The 21,487-nt window shown below is 42.6% G+C and overlaps 1 non-coding gene and 1 pseudogene across 1 annotated transcript; both read right to left on the bottom strand.

Moving 5' to 3' along the window:
* Nucleotides 1–268: 268 nt before the first annotated feature.
* On the bottom strand, nucleotides 269–17,657 carry LOC112237434 (annotated as a pseudogene).
* On the bottom strand, nucleotides 1,096–1,212 carry LOC112237439. Its single transcript, XR_002951413.1, has one exon. It is a non-coding gene; the product is annotated as a U6atac minor spliceosomal RNA (small nuclear RNA).
* Nucleotides 17,658–21,487: the final 3,830 nt, after the last annotated feature.

The raw sequence follows: 21,487 nt of genomic DNA, 5'->3' as shown, positions 1-21,487 counted from the left end.
TTTTTTCTGACTTTTAAATGATTCATAGTTTCTTGATCTGCATGTCGTTGACAGTGTGGTGTAGTAAACGTTTTCTAATAGAAATACTGTATCAAATCGGTGTCGACCTAGATTTTTCTTTGAGACAGATAAGACACTAATTATCTAAATTGACACACAAGGAGACAGTCTGACACCCCATGAGCACATCAACATTTTATTTACAATATTTCCCCTGAACAGTACGGTTCTTATACTGTGTGTGTGTGTGTGTGTGTGTGTGTATATATATATATATATATATATATATAATCTTTTTTTTTTTTTTTAAATACACTACTTTGAACTGGAGCCCTATGGGCTTCGGTAGTGCACTATATAGGGGCTAGGGAGTTGTTGAAATACACTGTAGGTCTCTATAGATCAGCTCTGACACCGAAACCAGGTCCAGGGGGAGGCTCAGACAGACTCGTCAGTCCTCCTGCTGGCTCGCAGGAGAAACGCCCGTTCCTGGAAGATAAAAAAAATGAAATACAAAATATATATATATATATAGAATGTGAGTCTATATACAGTATATTTCATTCTAGATTAAATAATCAAACCCTGGTCAAGTGTATCATTAGTAAGTTAAAACACGACATTCTATTGCAGCCTGAGCTCCAAAGCCTGGAATATGTTAATGTTTTATTTCACCTTTATTTAACCAGGTAGGCCAGTTGAGAACACCTTTATTTAACCAGGTAGGCCAGTTGAGAACACCTTTATTTAACCAGGTAGGCCAGTTGAGAACACCTTTATTTAACCAGGTAGGCCAGTTGAGAACACCTTTATTTAACCAGGTAGGCCAGTTGAGAACACCTTTATTTAACCAGGTAGGCCAGTTGAGAACACCTTTATTTAACCAGGTAGGCTAGTTGAGAACACCTTTATTTAACCAGGTAGGCCAGTTTAGAACACCTTTATTTAACCAGGTAGGCCAGTTTAGAACACCTTTATTTAACCAGGTAGGCCAGTTTAGAAGTTCTCATTTATCAAGATGTATGACAAAAAACGTTTTTATTTTTTTTAAATTTTTTTAAAAATATGGTTAGGTAAAATACATGTTTTTTTTTTAAATAAATAGAGTAAAAACCAACTAATAGTATTCAACCATCAACCCTTTGTGTGTAACAAGCACTAGTGATTGTCTAACATTTTTTAGGGATGTGCATCTCTCCTTTCATGAATCATTCAATACGCATCTATACACACACACACATCTATACACACATACACATCTATACACACACACATCTATACACACACATCTATACACACATGGGCTCTGTTAAGATACAGGAACGTTAACTTTAGGGCTGAACCCATTTAGTCGACTGGTCGAGTTTGTTTTCGTCCAGCAGTTAACAGAACAATGAATGAAATGGCCTCTTGGATTGCACCGGCACCACCGACACTACCGACACCACCGGCACTACCGACACCCCTTTGTTTTCTACACTGCTGCTACTCGCTGTGTATTCTCTATGCACAGGGCTGGGTAGGTGACTCTCTAAATGTAATCCATTAGTTACTAGTTACCCTGTCCAGTTGTAAATCAGTAACGTAATCTGATTACATTCAGTTACTTTTAGATTAATTTCCCCTTAAGAGGCATTAGAAGAAGACATAAATGTATGTTACCAATTGAATGCCATCTATTGCAGAATAAGTCAATGTTGAAGTTGACATAACTGGCCATATATGTGGGATCCGCACCATGCAGCTGTTATTCTATAGGCTGGGATCCACACTATGCAGCTGTTATTCTATAGGCTGGGATCCGCACCATGCAGCTGTTATTCTATAGGCTGGGATCCGCACCATGCAGCTGTTATTCCACAGGCTGGGATCCACACTATGCAGCTGTTCTATAGGCTGGGATCCACACCATGCAGCTGTTCTATAGGCTGGGATCCGCACCATGCAGCTGTTATTCTATAGGCTGGGATCCTCACTATACAGCTGTTGTTCTATAGGCTGGGATCCACACTATGCAGCTGTTATTCCACAGGCTGGGATCTACACTATGCAGCTGTTATTCCACAGGCTGGGATCCACACTATGCAGCTGTTATTCCACAGGCTGGGATCCACACTATGCAGCTGTTATTCCACAGGCTGGGATCCACACTATGCAGCTGTTATTTCACAGGCTGGGATCCACACTATGCAGCTGTTATTCCACAGGCTGGGATCCACACTATGCAGCTGTTATTCCACAGGCTGGGATCCACACTATGCAGCTGTTATTCCACAGGCTGGGATCCACACTATGCAGCTGTTATTCCACAGGCTGGGATCCACACTATGCAGCTGTTATTCCACAGGCTGGGATCCACACTATGCAGCAGCTGTTCTATAGGCTGGGATCCACACTATACAGCTGTTATTCCATAGGTTGGGATCCACACTATGCAGCTGTTGTTCTACAGGCTGGGATCCACACTATGCAGCTGTTGTTCTACAGGCTGGGATCCACACTATGCAGCTGTTGTTCTATAGGCTGGGATCCACACTGTTATTCCATAGGCTGGGATCCACACTGTTATTCCATAGGCTGGGATCCACACTGTTATTCCATAGGCTGGGATCCACACTATGCAGCTGTTGTTCTATAGGCTGGGATCCACACTGTTATTCCATAGGCTGGGATCCACACTATGCAGCTGTTGTTCTTCATAGGCTGGGATCCACACTGTTATTCCACAGGCTGGGATCCACACTATGCAGCTGTTGTTCTATAGGCTGGGATCCACATAATGCAGCTGTTATTCCACAGGCTGGGATCCACACTATGCAGCTGTTGTTCTATAGGCTGGGATCTGCACTATGCAGCTGTTGTTCTATAGGCTGGGATCTGCACTATGCAGCTGTTGTTCTATAGGCTGGGATCTGCACTATGCAGCTGTTGTTCTATAGGCTGGGATCCACACTGTTATTCCATAGGCTGGGATCCACACTATTATTATATAGGCTGGGATCCACACTATGCAGCTGTTGTTCTATAGGCTGGGATCTGCACTATGCAGCTGTTGTTCTATAGGCTGGGATCTGCACTATGCAGCTGTTTTTCTATAGGCTGGGATCTGCACTATGCAGCTGTTGTTCTATAGGCTGGGATCCACACTGTTATTCCATAGGCTGGGATCCACACTATGCAGCTGTTGTTCTATAGGCTGGGATCCACACTGTTATTCCATAGGCTGGGATCCACACTATGCAGCTGTTGCAAGAGCACGTTTTTCACTGGCTGTCGACCGGGTTTCAAAAACAATGATTGATCGGCAGGTTAAACTTCTTGAATTCAACCATTATTGGGTTCAAATACACATTTAGATTTGTGAACAGCCATCCACAACAACCACAATCTGTAAGACGCAAATAGCTACATGAGAGAGCAGCAGTGTGATTCACATCAATGCAATATGTAGATATCAACAATAAGTGATATCCATATCACCGTAGACGACACCACTGCTGTCATCCTTTACCTCCAAGCGTTTTATTCAAGTTGGTTAATCTTTGGATGCCGACAGCAGTCGTACCATTGGAAGACATAGCATTGTTTCATAACTTCATTGTGTGAATTGTTTGTGTTATTATTGTTAGTGTCTATAAATGCCCCCATGACATGTGTCCCCAGTACTACGTCTACCATTAATTCATAATCTACAATGTTTGTTACTTTGGTTACAGTCATTTCTCTTCATGCTTTCTATATTATTGTTGCAGTCTTCCTGTTCTCATTGCCGGAGTGGACACATTGTTTGCACAGCACACAACTTATGATACACTTGTAAATTCTGTCAATGTATTTATTGTCTTCTGTTTGGAGCTCTCCTGTGAATGGTAGACCTATAGACTACCTGATTACACATAGAAGTAGACCTATAGACTACCTGATTACACATAGAAGTAGACCTATAGACTACCTGATTACACATAGAAGTAGACCTATAGACTACCTGATTACACAGAAGTAGACCTATAGACTACCTGATTACACATAGAAGTAGACCTATAGACTACCTGATTACACAGAAGTAGACCTATAGACTACCTGATTACACATAGAAGTAGACCTATAGACTACCTGATTACACAGAAGTAGACCTATAGACTACCTGATTACACACAGAAGTAGACCTATAGACTACCTGATTACACAGAAGTAGACCTATAGACTACCTGATTACACACAGAAGTAGACCTATAGACTACCTGATTACACAGAAGTAGACCTATAGACTACCTGATGACACAGAAGTAGACCTATAGACAACCTGGCCTGATGACACACAGAAGTAGACCTATAGACTACCTGATTACACATAGAAGTAGACCTATAGACTACCTGATTACACACAGAAGTAGACCTATAGACTACCTGATTACACACAGAAGTAGACCTATAGACTACCTGATTAGACATACAGAAGTAGACCTATAGACTACCTGATTACATACAGAAGTAGACCTATAGACTACCTGATTACATAGAAGTAGACCTATAGACTACCTGATTACACATAGAAGTAGACCTATAGACTACCTGATTACACATAGAAGTAGACCTATAGACTACCTGATTACACACGTAGACTTATAGACAACCTGGCCTGATGACACATAGAAGTAGACCTATAGACTACCTGATTACACATAGAAGTAGACCTATAGACTACCTGATTACACATAGAAGTAGACCTATAGACTACCTGATGACACATAGAAGTAGACCTATAGACTACCTGGCCTGATGACACAGAAGTAGACCTATAGACTACCTGGCCTGATGACACATAGAAGTAGACCTATAGACTACCTGGCCTGATGACACAGAAGTAGACCTATAGACTACCTGATTACACACGTAGACTTATAGACAACCTGGCCTGATGACACATAGAAGTAGACCTATAGACTACCTGATTACACATAGAAGTAGACCTATAGACTACCTGATTACACATAGAAGTAGACCTATAGACTACCTGATGACACATAGAAGTAGACCTATAGACTACCTGGCCTGATGACACATAGAAGTAGACCTATAGACTACCTGGCCTGATTACACATAGAAGTAGACCTATAGACTACCTGGCCTGATTACACATAGAAGTAGACCTATAGACTACCTTATGACACATGGAAGTAGGTCTATAGACTACCTGATGACACATGGAAGTAGGTCTATAGACTACCTGATGACACATAGAAGTAGACCTATAGGCTACCTGGCCTGCGTGAAAACAGAGGCATAATAATGTGCCCATTTGGGGATCTGATAGTGTTTCTGATTGGTTAACGCCCCACCACCAATGAGCTGTGGAGCTTCTCAATGTTTTCTTCACCTCAAACAGAAAGTGAACGAAGTCTGTTTTTCCATCCATTGATAATGTCAATAGTTCCTCAATGTATTTGAAAGATGTTTCCAGCTCTCTCCCTTTCGATAACCACTCAGCGTGAAAGGGAACAATGTCATGCTCTGATCCAGTGGAAACACTATACAAATAGTCCTACCTGATTACTTCTTATCAGTGCTCTGATCCATACAAATAGTCCTACCTGATTACTTCTTATCAGTGCTCTGATCCATACAAATAGTCCTACCTGATTACTTCTTATCAGTGCTCTGATCCATACAAATAGTCCTACCTGATTACTTCTTATCAGTGCTCTGATCCATACAAATAGTCCTACCTGATTACTTCTTATCAGTGCTCTGATCCATACAAATAGTCCTACCTGATTACTTCTTATCAGTGCTTGACTTGCAGTGATGGAAGAAGTACCCAATTGTAAAAGTATAGATACCCTAATAGAAAGTTACTCAAGTCACCCAGTAAAATAGTACTTGAGTAAAGTAAAAGTATTTGGTTTTAAATATACTTAAGTATCAAAGTAAATGTAATTGCTAAAATATACTTAAGTATCAAAAGTATAAATTAAAGTATAAATAATTTCTTATTCCTTATATTAAGCAAAACAGGCGGCATAATTCTCTTGTTTTTAAAATGTACAGATAACGTTGGGGTGTGCCCCTGGCTATTTACAAAAGATGCATTTGTGTTTAGTGAGTCCGCCAGACCAGAGGAAGTAGGAATGACCAGGGATGTTCTCTGTTTAGTGAGTCCTCCAGACCAGAGGAAGTAGGAATGACCAGGGATGTTCTCTGTTTAGTGAGTCCTCCAGATCAGAGGCAGTAGGGATGACCAGGGATGTTCTCTGTTTAGTGAGTCCTCCAGACCAGAGGAAGTAGGAATGACCAGGGATGTTCTCTGTTTAGTGAGTCCGCCAGACCAGAGGAAGTAGGAATGACCAGGGATGTTCTCTGTTTAGTGAGTCCTCCAGACCAGAGGAAGTAGGAATGACCAGGGATGTTCTCTGTTTAGTGAGTCCTCCAGACCAGAGGAAGTAGGAATGACCAGGGATGTTCTCTTGATACGTGGGTCAATTTCCCTATCCTGCTAAGCATTCAAAATGTAACAAGTAATTTGGCTTGTCAGGGAAAATGTATGAGAGTTTAAAAAGTACAATATTTTCTTTAGGAATGGTGAAGTAAATGTAAAGATACCCCAAAAAACTACTTCAGTATTTTACACCACTGGAAATAGGTTCCGGTACTCATTTTGAATGCTGGTACTGTATTATATTTAGGAGTTCCACAATACTGTTTTAGATAATATTCTATAAAGAGGAACAGGAGCTCCACAATACTGTTTTAGATAATATTCTATAAAGAGGAACAGGAACTCCACAATACTGTTTTAGATAATATTCTATAAAGAGGAACAGGAACTCCACAATACTGTTTTAGATAATATTCTATAAAGAGGAACAGGAGCTCAAGCAGTAGAAAATGTGAGGCGATGGTACTCCGCTCCGGTGAGCTCCTGCCAAGGTCAATCACTGCTTCTTATCCTGTACGCAAATAGCCTACAGCTGTGGAAACTGAGCGGCCCTGAATATTTTATACATTGTTGCAAGTTCACTTGGCAAGCTGACCCAAGTTAGTTGACACAGTGTTTCAAATTCATTGCAGACAGGCCAAGTAGCAAATGTGATTTATAGGATATAGATTTTTTTTTTAAATCAGGATATTTTCTACCGGCAGTCTGCAATGTTTTTATTTGTTGGCTTTATGTAGATTATTTTTTACATATTGGCATTCGCAATATAAATTACTTTTTTAGGATTATAATTCTTCATTTAGGTTTGGATATAATTTTGATTGAGATATGAAGACATTATTATAAATTAAATTAAACTGTTCCACAAAAAAATGTGAAAATCATAACTGGTCAGACGACGGTTGAAAGTCATGCGTCCTCCGATACACAACCCAACCAAGCCGCACCTGGCAACCTTGGTTAGCGTGCACTGCGCCTGGCCCACCACAGGAGTCGCTGGTGCTCGATGAGACAAGGATATCCCTACCGGCCAACCCCTCCCTAACCCGGACGATTGTGCATCGCCCCACGGACCTCCCGGTCGCGGCGGGTTACGACAGAGCCTGGGCGCAAACCCAGAGTCTCTGGTGGCACAGCTGGCGCTGCAGTACAGCGCCCTTAACCACTGCGCCACCCGGGAGGCCCGATTTTCATAACTTTTGAATCTGTTTTCTGACCCATGAATGCTTAATTTGGATCGGTCTGAGCTCCCGGACTAGTGCACTACTATCTTAAACATTTGAACCAGGGACCGATGGTGAAATCATTACATCCCCAAACAGTCTTCATAGTTCCCCTGCTAGACAAGTAACATAATGCCGTTGCATTGCAGGGGCAGGACGAGCACCAGTCCAGTTCTCGTCTTTATAGTTCCCTGCTAAACAACATGCTGTTTGTGTTCACGAGACAGACAGGAGGGTAGACGTTCATACCTGGGCCCAGGCGGAGGAACGTTCCCAGCTTTCAGCTCATCAATGATCTGATCGATGTCTTTTGGACTCAGGTCTTCCTGGAAAGCAGAGGACAGAAACGTCACAATAACATCGCCACAACACCAGTCTATTTACCCAGTGTCGCCACAACACCAGTCTATTTACCCAGTGTCGCCACAACACCAGTCTATTTACCCAGTGTCGCCACAACACCAGTCTATTTACCCAGTGTCGCCACAACACCAGTCTATTTACCCAGTGTCGCCAACACCAGTCTATTTACCCAGTGTCGTCACAACACCAGTCTATTTACCCAGTGTCGCCACAACACCAGTCTATTTACCCAGTGTCGCCACAACACCAGTCTATTTACCCAGTGTCGCCACAACACCAGTCTATTTACCCAGTAACGTCACAACACCAGTCTATTTACCCAGTATCGTCACAACACCAGTCTATTTACCCAGTAACACCACAACACCAGTCTATTTACCTTTGAACTAGAGGTCGACCGAATATGATTTTTTAACGCCGATACTGATACCGATTATTGAAGAAGACCAAAAAAGCCACTACCGATTAATCGGCCAATTATTTATTTATTTGTAATAATGACAATTACAACAATATTGAATGAACACTTATTTTAACCTAATATAATACATCAATAAAATCAATTTAGCCTCAAATAAATAATGAAAACCAAATGTTCAATTTGGTTTAAATAATGCAAAAAAAGTGTTGGAGAAGAAAGTAAAAGTGCAATATGTGCCATGTAAGAAAGATAACGTTTCAGTTCCTTGCTTAGAACATGAGAACATATGAAAGCTGGTGGTTCCTTTTAACACGAGTCTTCAATATTCCCAGGTAAGAAGTTTTAGGTAGTAGTTGTTATAGGAATTATAGGACTATTTCTCTCTATACCATTTGTATTTCATTAGCCTTTGACTATTAGATGTTCTTATAGGCACTTTAGTATTGCCAGTGTAACAGTATAGCTTCCGTCCCTCTCCTCGCTCCTACCTGGGCTCGAAACAGGAACACATCGACAACAGCCACACTCGAAGCAGCGTTACCCATGCAGAGCAAGGGAAACAACCACAGGCTCAGAGCTAGTGACGTTTGAAACGCTATTAGCACGCACCCCGCTAACTAGCTAGCCATTTCACATCGGTTACACCAGCCTCATCTCGGGAGTTGATAGGCTTGAAGTCATAAACAGTGCAATGCTTGACGCACAACGACGAGCTGCTGGCAAAAAAAGCACGAAAGTGCTGTTTGAATGAATGTTTACTCGTCTGCTTCTGCCTACCACCGCTCAGTCAGATACTTAGATACTTGTATGCTCAGTCAGATTATATGCAACGCAGGACACGCTAGATAATATCTAGTAATATCAACCATGTGTAGTTAACTAGTGATTATGATTGTTTTTTATAAGATAAGTTTAATGCTAGCTAGCAACTTACCTTGGCTTGCTGCATTCGCGTAACAGGCAGTCTCCTTGTGGAGTGCAACGAGAGAGAGGCAGGTCGTTATTGCGTTGGGCTAGTTAACTGTACGGTTGCAAGATTGGGTCCCCCGAGCTGACAAGGTGAAAATCTGTCGTTCTGCCCCTGAACAAGGCAGTTAACCCACTGTTCCTAGGCCGTCATTGAAAATAGTTAAGGTTAAATAAGGTCAAAGTTAAATAAAGGTTAATAAAAAATAAACAAAATTATCGTCAAATCGGCGCCCAAAAATACCTATTTCCGATTGCTATGAGAACTTGAAATCGGCCCCAATTAATCGGCCATTCCGATTAATCGGTCGACCTCTACTTTGAACAGGCTATGGTAGTAGGTGCCAGGAGCACCAGTTTGAGGGTGTCAACAACTGCAACGCTGCTGGGTTTTCCTACACAACAGTTTCCCATGTGTATCAAGAATGGTCCACCACCCAAAAAGACATCCAGCCAAATTAACACAACTGTGGAAAGCATTGGAGTCAACATGGGCCAGCGCTTGACACCTTGAAATGTCCATGCCCTGACTAATTGAGACTGTTCTGAGGGCAAAACAGGGTGCAACTCGATATTAGGAAGGTGTTCCTAATGTTTTGTCCACTCCGTGTATATCGTTGTTTTTGTGTGAAGCAGAGAATAACTCACGTAGTAGTTGTCGTTGATCTGGACCATGGGAGCGTTACACCGAGACACTCCACCTCTATGAGAGAGAACATCTTGTCTGACGTCATTCCTCCTACCTTGATGCCTGAGGGAAAAATATATATTTTTTAAAGGTCAAATCTAGCCATTTTTTATCTCAATATCTAAATGTTTTCTGGGTAACTGTTAGCATCACTGATTGTTTTCATTGAAAATTTTTAAAAAAATATATAAAAATAAATAGCTTCTTAGCAAAAATAAATTTCTTAAGCAAGACTTCAGCTAAGACAGTTTGGGAGTGGTCTGAGTGGGGAGGGGAAAAGTGAAAATGTGCTGTTATTGGCAGAGAGGTTTGGAACTCTTTCTTATTGGTCTATTAACTCATTTACTGCCTGGTGATGTCACCGTGTAGGCCAAAACTCCATCACCCTAAAACAGGTTGAAATGCCAGGTGGTCTTTTCAAACAGTTCTTACACTAAAGGGGCATTATCATCATTTTCACAGTATTATTCCAAACTCTGTGTGGAGATAAATATATAGAAAAACACAAAACAATCATGTTTTTGATTACACTGGGCCTTTAACATAGTACTAATTACACTGATCTGATGGAAGAATTGGTGAACTGGGATCTTGATAGCCGGGTCTCAGATCTGTTGGTATTGTTACCTAATCCATTCCATAAGGAGCTGGCAACAGACCAGAAACGGACAGGCTATATTAAAGAGACCAGAAACGGACTGACTCCCAGGCTATATTAAAGAGATCAGAACAAACTTCAAATTCTATTGCCTAATATGTCTACCTATCATGGAAATAGAACAATGAAAGCTGTGTCTACCTATCATGGTTAAATAATAGAACAATGATTCCAATACATATAACATATATAACATATAACATAATAATGGTTTTCCTCCACAGCTAGCTTAAGGCTTCTGTGAACACATCTACACAGAACAACAATATAAACACAACCTGTAAAGTGTTGGTCCTATGTTTCATGTGCTGAAATAAAAGATTCAAGACTTATTTCTCTAAAATGTTGTGAAACAAATGTGTTTACATCCCTGTTAGTGAGCATTTCTCCTTTGTCAAGATAATCCATCCACCTGACAGGTGTGGCATATCAAGAAGCTGATTAAACAGCATGATCATTACACAGGTGCACCTTATCCTGGGGGCAAAGTTTTGTTACACAACACAATGCCACAGATGTTCAAGTTGAGGAAGCGTGCAATTGGCATGCTGACTGCAGGACTGTCGACCAGAACTGTTGCCAGAGAATTTAATGTTAATTTCTCTACTAGAAGCCGTCGTTTTAGAGAATTTGGCAGTATGTCCAACCGGCCTCACATTCACAGACCACGTGTATGGCGTTGTGTGAGCGATCGGTTTGCTGACTTCAACGTTGTGAACAGAGTGCCCCATGGTGGTGGTGCGGTTATGGTATGGGCAGGCATAAGTTACGGACAACAAACACAATTGCATTGTATCGATGGCAGTTTGAATGCACTTTTGAATGACAAGATCCTGAGGCCCAACATGCCACAGTCAACAGTCTGATCAACTCTACGCGAAGGAAATGTGTCGTGCTGCATGAGGCAAATGGTTTGTCACACCACACTGACTGGTTTTCTGATCCACGCCCCTACCTTTTTATTTAAGGTTACCAACAAAAGCATATCTGTATTCCCAGTCATGTGAAATCCATAGATTAGGGCCTAATGAATTTATTTCAATTAACGGATTTCCTTAAAACTCCGTAAAAATCTATGAAATTGTTGCGTTTCTATTTTTTGCTTTTGGATAAAATGTTTTTCCCTGATGTTTATATTTGCAGAACATCTACTTCCATGTTGTTCATCTGTCATAAATATACGCAGTCAAGACATCTGTTTTCCATCTCCACTTGAATCCGCTTCATTCTAGGTCCGTCTGTGAACCAAACGGGACAGTCGACCTCTTACCCAGTTTGTTCTGGAGGGCCTCCAGGATGCTGTCGGAGTCGCAAAGCATGCAGGGAGTTGTAGTGCAGATCTGGATGTGGTACTTGCCCACCGGCTGCCTCAGGAACATGGTGTAGAACGTCGCTACCTCATAGATCCTCATCGGAGGGACCTCAAGCACCTCGGCCACCTGGGAGAAGAGAGAGAGAGAAACAATTCTGAAAAATGAAGGCTCGTGGACAGGAGGAGCGTTAATCTAATAATGGAGTACTGAACACGCCCCAAGTCTACACAGGTTCTGTCGAATTCTATCGTTCTACAAATCGTTGCCAAACAGCAACAAAAAAAATGAACATACTCTATTCTAAAAACAGACCGATGCCTCAGGATATTGATTGATAGATTGATGAATGACCTTGTTCATGCCTGAGATGGGGAGCCATCCATGCTGTCTCTGAGCCAGGTCCAACACGGGGATGGTGGCGGCCTGTTTGTGGCCTTCTGGGTACATACTAATGATAGCATCAATCCTCTAAAAACAACGACAAAACAACTTTTCATTAGTGAGGCTATATGATGTCCAGAAGAACAGAGAATGTGACCTTTTTTTATAAAGCTTCCCGTTCAAAACGATTTATAAAGATGTGATAAAAGTGATGGTTTTCAAAGTTGAGTCTGACGTGCAGGTATTTCTCTGATGGTTGTGTTCTCGTCGACTCACCTTCAGGTTCTCCGCTGTGAACTCAAAGGGAGTGTCTGGGTTGTTTTCAGGAGTATCTCTGTGCTACAGTAGAAGAAAACACATCACATCAGTCATCACATTGATGAACAGCAATATCTCATTGAGTTTCATAAGACATTTTACTTACCAGGCACAAACTAAAACATGTTAGTTAAACTGTTAAATTTGTAAACAAAGCAAACGTGTAAGGAAAAGCCAATATTTCCATAGATAATTTAGAAGGCGTGGTAAAGAATAGGAGACGAATCCCCCAGGCCACTCAGACTCAACTCTGGACCTCCCAGCCAGTTCCACTGCATTTTGTCATTGTTCCCCTCTAATCAGGGTCTGGTTTAGACCTGGGACACCAGGTGGGTGATTCCCCTCTAATCAGGGACTGATTTAGACCTGGGACACCAGGTGGGTGATTCCCCTCTAATCAGGGTCTGATTTAGACCTGGGACACCAGGTGGGTGATTCCCCTCTAATCAGGGTCTGATTTAGACCTGGGACACCAGGTGGGTGATTCCCCAGGGTCTGGTTTAGACCTGGGACACCAGGTGGGTTGTTCCCCCTGGGCCTGATTTAGACCTGGGACACCAGGTGGGTGATTCCCCTCTAATCAGGGTCTGATTTAGACCTGAGACACCAGGTGGGTGATTCCCCTCTAATCAGGGTCTGATTTAGACCTGGGACACCAGGTGGGTGATTCCCCTCTAATCAGGGTCTGATTTAGACCTGGGACACCAGGTGGGTGATTCCCTCTAATCAGGGTCTGGTTTAGACCTGGGACACCAGGTGGGTTGTTCCCCTCTAATCAGGGCCTGATTTAGACCTGGGACACCAGGTGGGTGATTCCCCTCTAATCAGGGTCTGATTTAGACCTGAGACACCAGGTGGGTGATATTAATGATCAGGTAGAACAGAGAACCAGCAGGCTCTGGACTGCTGTTGAGTACCCCTGGTAAAGGCTATTGAGATGTATCCTGTACCTCTTCCCTGAGGGACAGTTGAATCCAACAACACACTGTGGCACGACAGACAGTGGGGGTGCATAAACTTGTCTCTGCTTCTGTACACTGCCCCCTTGTGGACAGTAGTGTAATACTCCTATCCATGTTTTATTGAAATCTGACTAAATGCATCATTTCAAAACGGATTTGATTGTAGTTTACATTGGCAGTCCTTGGGACCACAACGGGTGCACATTTTGGGTTTTGCCCATTTTGGTTTAACACTACACAGCTGATTCAAATGATCAAAGCATAATGATGAGTTGATTTTTTTTGAATGTAGTGTTAGAGGAGCAAAAAACTAAATGTGCACCCCTTGGGAAACCCTACACTGACACGCCGCGTCCTCTGCCCTGACACGCCGCGTCCTCTGCCCTGACACGCCGCGTCCTCTGCCCTGACACGCCGCGTCCTCTGCCCTGACACGCCGCGTCCTCTGCCCTGACAAGCCGCGTCCTCTGCCCTGACACGCCGCGTCCTGCCCTGACACGCCGCGTCCTCTGCCCTGACACGCAGCGTCCTCTGCCCTGACACGCAGCGTCCTCTGCCCTGACACGCAGCGTCCTCTGCCCTGACACGCAGCGTCCTCTGCCCTGACACGCAGCGTCCTCTACCCTGACACGCAGCGTCCTCTGCCCTGACACGCAGCGTCCTCTGCCCTGACACGCAGCGTCCTCGGCCCTGACACGCCGCGTCCTCGGCCCTGACACGCAGCGTCCTCTGCCCTGACACGCAGCGTCCTCTGCCCTGACACGCAGCGTCCTCTACCCTAGTAGTTATGAAAAGTGGCTTATCAAAGAAAGGATCATATACAGGTAACTACCCCCAAAAAAGGAAACACAAATGAGGGATACACAGAGTATTAAAAGCAGATGCTTCCACACAGGTCAGTTCATTAAGCAATTAACATCCCATCATGCTTAGGGTCATGTATAAAAATGCTGTGCAGGCCATTATTTTAGCTACCATGTCTATGCCCTCATAGGATGACAATGCCCCCCATCCACAGGGCACCAGTGGTCACTGAATGGTTTGATGAGCCGTCTCAGACTCCAGATCTCAACCCAATTGAACGCTTATGGGAGATTATGGAGCGGCGCCTGAGACCGTGTTTTCCACCATCAACAAAACACCAAATGATGTCATTTCTCATGGAAGAACATAGGAGGGATGCGACGCCAGAGTTCCAAAACACTTGTAGAGTCTACGCCAGAGTTCCAGAACACTTGTAGAGTCTACGCCAGAGTTCCAGAACACTTGTAGAGTCTACGCCAGAGTTCCAGAACACTTGTAGAGTCTACGCCAGAGTTCCAGAACACTTGTAGAGTCTACGCCAGAGTTCCAGAACACTTGTAGAATCTACGCCAGAGTTCCAGAACACTTGTAGAATCTACGCCAGAGTTCCAGAACACTTGTAGAATCTACGCCAGAGTTCCAGAACACTTGTAGAATCTACGCCAGAGTTCCAGAACACTTGTAGAATCTACGCCAGAGTTCCAGAACACTTGTAGAATCTACGCCAGAGTTCCAGAACACTTGTAGAATCTACGCCAGAGTTCCAGAACACTTGTAGAATCTACGCCAGAGTTCCAGAACACTTGTAGAATCTACGCCAGAGTTCCAGAACACTTGTAGAATCTACGCCAGAGTTCCAGAACACTTGTAGAATCTATGCCAGAGTTCCAGAACACTTGTAGAGTCTCGCCAGAGTTCCAGAACACTTGTAGAATCTACGCCAGAGTTCCAGAACACTTGTAGAATCTACGCCAGAGTTCCAGAACACTTGTAGAATCTACGCCAGAGTTCCAGAACACTTGTAGAATCTACGCCAGAGTTCCAGAACACTTGTAGAATCTACGCCAGAGTTCCAGAACACTTGTAGAATCTACGCCAGAGTTCCAGAACACTTGTAGAATCTACGCCAGAGTTCCAGAACACTTGTAGAATCTACGCCAGAGTTCCAGAACACTTGTAGAGTCTACGCCAGAGTTCCAGAACACTTGTAGAATCTACGCCAGAGTTCCAGAACACTTGTAGAATCTATGCCAGAGTGCATTGAACACACTTGGTGTTGGCGTTTCCTTTATTTTGGCAGTTACATGTATCATTGACTTGCAAAATATATAACTGCACTACACTACATTTGCACCATGTACTAAAGAACGGCCGAGCCGATATGTCAGGCCGATACTGGCCTTTTCTAGTCTATTGGCGTTGCTGATAGACCCTCTACAGAGCACATGCAAGTGACAGACCCTCTACAGAGCACATGCCGCTACTCTGTTTCAACACCACAATATAAGTTACTTGAATCTGGCTTATTGTGAGATCAATAACTCTGATAAATACATCATGGGCAAGAAACATTGTTTTTAATCAAATCAATTAAAGTAGTAGAAAGCTATCAAAGTTCTCCTTCTGAAACTGGACATAGGCTAGACCGTGCACAAGATGGTGAATTTTTTGGTCTAGGCTTCATCAATAATGCCAAGAGTGTGAGCCATTTTAAGAATCTCAAATATAAATATGTTTTGATTTGTTTAACACTTTTTTTTGGTTACTACATGATCCAAATCAAATGTTATTTGTCACCTTAGTGAAATGCTTTACAAGCCCTTATTAACCAACAATGCAGGTTTGACATATGTTTTCTCATAGTTTTGATGTCTTCACTATTATTTTACAATGTAGAAAATAGTACAAATAAAGAAAAACCCTGGAATGAGTCGATGTGTCTAAACATTTGACTGGTACTGTGTATGGGGCAATTTAGCAATTAGGATTAGTTATCTGTAACGGTTATTGTAAATGAAGCATTGTTGCACACTGTTGGCATATATAGATAAATGCATTTTAAAAAATGTGTGACTCCTCAAACAGTCAAATTGAAATGCTCATCCCTACTTTACTAAGCGGTCTTGTGAAAAGCCTGACTCAAACCTAGAACCAAGCTATGAGGTTACAGATCCTGCACTCACCACGAAGATGCCCCCAGCTCCAGCTCTGGCAGCAGACCGGTGAACACTCCTGACCTGCCTAGCCTGGGAACATGGGAAGAGGAGGAGACCCGTATCATATCAACTGATCATGTGCACTAGAAGGTTTGATTCTGTGGAATACCAACCAAGACACATTATAGGTTTTACATGAAAACATTTGATTAAAAGACTTCCGATACTAATCTCGGGTTACCAAGAAGTAAACGTCTCTCGTCACTTCCTGTTAGAATCTGTCCACGAGAAATGACTTCAACACTATCAGAAAGGTTTGGCTGAACGACGGATGCAACAGTGACAATTCTGATCAGTGTGATCCAACCCGATGAAGAAGTTGCGATGTAGCAGTGCATCAGTTTGTAGTGTTTATGAACTAGTCAGTCAGCTAACGGTGCAAGGCTCTTTACCGTAACTAACTTAACCAGTCAGAAAAACATAGCCAGCTATAGTAGCAAGTTAACTTGCAAGGACAATATATATTTTCACAAGCATTCAAACAATAGTATTGTTCAGATTAATATTGAACTAAATCATTACTCTAATGAGTAACTATCGTGTTAGCTAGGCCGCTTGTCCTTGTCAAGAGTCATGCAACATCTCTTTCTTCATCAAACATCATTTCTAGAATTAGCCTAACACGAGTACTTTGTTACAGGCATACCGTTAGGGAAACAGCAGATTGAAATGCAGAAGATAGAAACATCTTCAAAGCGTAGCTGGTTGTGCCCCCTTGACACAACACTTATGTGACCACAGCAATGGCCCGATATCAACACAGCTCGATAGAGAGGGTCTGGTTTACGGTACGTCAAAAACGAATCTACCACAGATCGAAATTATTGGCAGTGTGAAGCAAATTATTTTCTGTCTAAACTTCTCTCCATAATGAGATTACAGAATATATACCGATTGAATAATCTTAAATTATGTATTTGCATGAACTTCTGCATAAGATTTTTTTTTTGTTACAATACAAATGACAATTACATCACACCTGCCAAGATCTACATTCTCACACCCCGATGTCCAGCGCCCATATCGTTCTCTGGCACATAATTCTTCTTCGTTGAAGTTTAACGGTGGTCGGTATCCAATAAATGTTGCATTACCGCCACCTACTAGACTGGAGTACAACTCCCTTATAGTTTGCTTGAAACTGTCACAGACTCATTTTTATCCTGACTCTCGGGGCAAGCCTCGGTCTCCGAGAACTTCACCACACCACCTCAGATACTTCGACCTCATTCACTTCCATTTCTCCTCCTGTCTTCAGCTCAGTCTGTTTAAACTTTCTACCGTTCTTCAGTAACAAACATCTCCCTTTCTTCTGCCATTTTAACTGACTCAAGCTCACCCTCTTCCTCCCTCCCTCTCTCAGACTCTCAGACCTCCTCTGCCTCTCTTTTCCCCCTCCATTCCTCCTCCGTATTCCAGTATATGTCTCCTTGTGATAATACTGCACTTCTCCTGACATACATCTTGTTCCTGCCTTCTTAAGGGACGCCATTTAACCGGCTGTCACAATCTCTGTACAACCAGCACGAACCCCTTGGGATGTCTCGCCGACACATGGCCTCAAACTGCACCATTTTGTTTCTCTCCGTCACCCATGCACATTTAGATAATAAAGCATTTGACCTTTCCATTGTGTTAATGACAGAGTATTGGTTGATTTCCAAGTTTTTTTTTGTAAAATCTTTTTCAATATGATTGACGATAAAAGTGTCATCCAACCTGTCAGGTATCTCACTGCTCCCTCATATGTCGTGTTGAGAAATCTGCAGACAGACGGATTAAAAAGTACATTTACGTTGTAATACTTCTGACAGCCAACTGTTGGACTTTCTAACATTCCCAGGAGGTATGGATTATTGAGTTAGTTTCAACTTTCTAACTCCGCCCATAACTTTATGACATCATAACATTCCCAGAAGGTATGGATTATTGAGTTAGTTTCAATTTTCTAACTCCGCCCATAACTTTATGACATCATAACATTCCCAGAAGGCCTGGATTATTGAGTTAGTTTCAACTTTCTAACTCCGCCCATAACTTTATGACATCATAACATTCCCAGAAGGCCTGGATTATTGAGTTAGTTTCAACTTTCTAACTCCGCCCATAACTTTATGACATCATAACATTCCCAGAAGGCCTGGATTATTGAGTCATTGTTAGTTTTACACTTAAGACATGACTCTGCCATTGTGCTACTAGAATTTGTGAACTTTGTCACTTGTATAATGAATTCTATACAATAGTTGATACTGGATTAAGCATAGATTTTCGTTAACTGTAATTTAGTTAGTTATGATCCAACTGTCCCTCCATCTTGTGCCAATATCAGTTCTTTGTAAGTCTTGGTTCCAATAGTTTATATCAAATCAAATTAAATTGTATTAGTAACATGTGCCGAGAACCACAGGTGAAATGCTTACTTACGATCCCCTAACCAAGAGTGCAGTTTAAAAAAAATATGGATAAATAACAAGAGATAAAAGTAACAAGTAATTAAAGAGCAGCAGTAAAAAATAACAAAATATACAGGGGGTACCGGTACAGAGTCAATGTGCAGGAGCACCTGTTAGGTGAGGTAGTATGTACATGTAGGTAGACTTATTAAAGTGACTTTGCATAGATAATAACAGAAAGTGGCAGTGGTGTGGAGAGGCGAGGGGGGGTTCGGCAATGCAAATAGTCCAGGTAGCCATTTGACTATATGTTCAGGAGTCTTATGGCTTGGGGATCAGAAGCTGTTTAGAAGACTTTTGGACCTAGACTTGGTGTTCCGGTACCGCTTGCCATGAGGTAGCAGAGAGAACAGTCTAAGACTAGGGTGGCTGGAGTCTTTGACCATTTTTAGGGCCTTCCCCTGACACCGCCTGGTATAGAGGTCCTGGATGGCAGGAAGCTTGGCCCCAGTGATGTACTGGGCCATACGCACTACATCCTGTAGTGTCTTGCGGTCGGAGGCTGAGCAGTTGCCATACCAGGGAGTGATGCAACCAATGCCTTGTGGATATTGACCTGTCTAAAGGTCCGGAGAGCGTGATCACACTGTCTTCCGGTACAGCTGGTGCTCTCATGCATGTTTCAGTGTTATTTGCCTCAAAGCGAGCATAGCAGTAGTTTAGCTCATCTAGTAGGCTCGTGTCACAAGGCAGCTCTTGGCTGTGCTTCTGTTTGTAGTCTATAGTGGTTTGCAAGCCCTGCCACATCCAACGAGCGTCAGAGCCGGTGTAGTACGACTTGATCTTAGTCCTGAATTGATGCTTTGCCTGTTTGATGGTTTGTTAGAGGGCATAGCGGGATTTCTTTTAAGCTTCCGGGTTAGAGTCCCGCTCCTTGAAAGCGGCAGCTCTACCCTTTAGCTCAGTGCGGATGTTGCCTGTAATCCATGGTTTCTGGTTGGGTTATATACGTACGGTCACTGTAGGGACGACGTCCTCAATGCACTTATTGATGAAGCCAGTGACTGATGTGGTGTATTCCTCAATGTCATCGGAAGAATCCCGGAACATATTCCAGTCTGTGATAGCAAAACAGTCCTGTAGTTTAGCATCTGCTTCATCTGACAACTTTTTTATTGATCTAGTCACTGGTGATTCCTGCTTTAACTTTTGATTGTCAGCAGGAATCAGGAGGATGGAATTATGATCAGATTTGCCAAATGGAGGGCAAGGGAAAGCTTTGTATGCATCTCTGTGTGTGGTGTAAAGGTGGTCTAGAGGTTTGAACACATCTCTGTGTGTGGTGTAAAGGTGGTCTAGAGGTTTGAACACATCTCTGTGTGTGGTGTAAAGGTGGTCTAGAGGTTTGAACACATCTCTGTGTGTGGTGTAATGGTGGTCTAGAGGTTTGAACACATCTCTGTGTGTGGTGTAAAGGTGGTCTAGAGGTTTGAACACATCTCTGTGTGTGGTGTAAAGGTGGTCTAGAGGTTTGAACACATCTCTGTGTGTGGTGTAAAGGTGGTCTAGAGGTTTGAACACATCTCTGTGTGTGGTGTAATGGTGGTCTAGAGGTTTGAACACATCTCTGTGTGTGGAGTAAAGGTGGTCCAGAGTTATTTTCCCTCTGGTTGCACGTTTAACATGCTGATAGAAATTTGGTAAAACAGATTTAAGTTTCCCTGCATTAAAGTCCCCGGCTACTAGGAGCGCCGCCTCTGGGTGAGCGTTTTCTTGTTTGCTTTGAATAAAGCTCATTCAATGCTGTCTTAGTGCCAGCCTCTGACTGTGGTGGTATGTAAACAGCTACAAAGAATACAGATGAAAACTCTGTCGGTAGGTAGTGTGGTCTACAGCTTATCATGATATTGATGCTTTGCCTGTACCTCAAGTGAGCAATAGCTTGAGACTTCCTTAGATATCGTGCACCAGCTGTTGTATACAAAAGTACATAGGCCGCTGCCCTTGTTATATTGCTGTCTGCAAGGTTTTGTATAGCATACCTATCACATGAATGAATATCCTAAATAGGATTCCATCAAGATTTTAGATCGAAATTGTGTGATATAAACTTTTAAGTTGCAGGTATTTGAAAATATCTACAATGGTCAATCCAAAATTGCTTTTTAATGCTGTCATGGAAATAAATGTATTTCATAAATTTAACTCGTCAGTTAATTAACCAATTCTTATTTACAATAACAGCCTACACCAGCCAAACTGTGCACCGCCCGATGGGACTCCCAATCACGGCTGGTTGTGATACAGCCTGTATTTGAACCAGGTGTTTGACACCTCAAGCA

This window comes from Oncorhynchus tshawytscha, linkage group LG28, assembly GCF_018296145.1.
Source record: "Oncorhynchus tshawytscha isolate Ot180627B linkage group LG28, Otsh_v2.0, whole genome shotgun sequence".
Lineage (NCBI taxonomy): Eukaryota > Metazoa > Chordata > Actinopteri > Salmoniformes > Salmonidae > Oncorhynchus > Oncorhynchus tshawytscha.
This window is presented reverse-complemented; position numbering and strand designations above follow the sequence as displayed.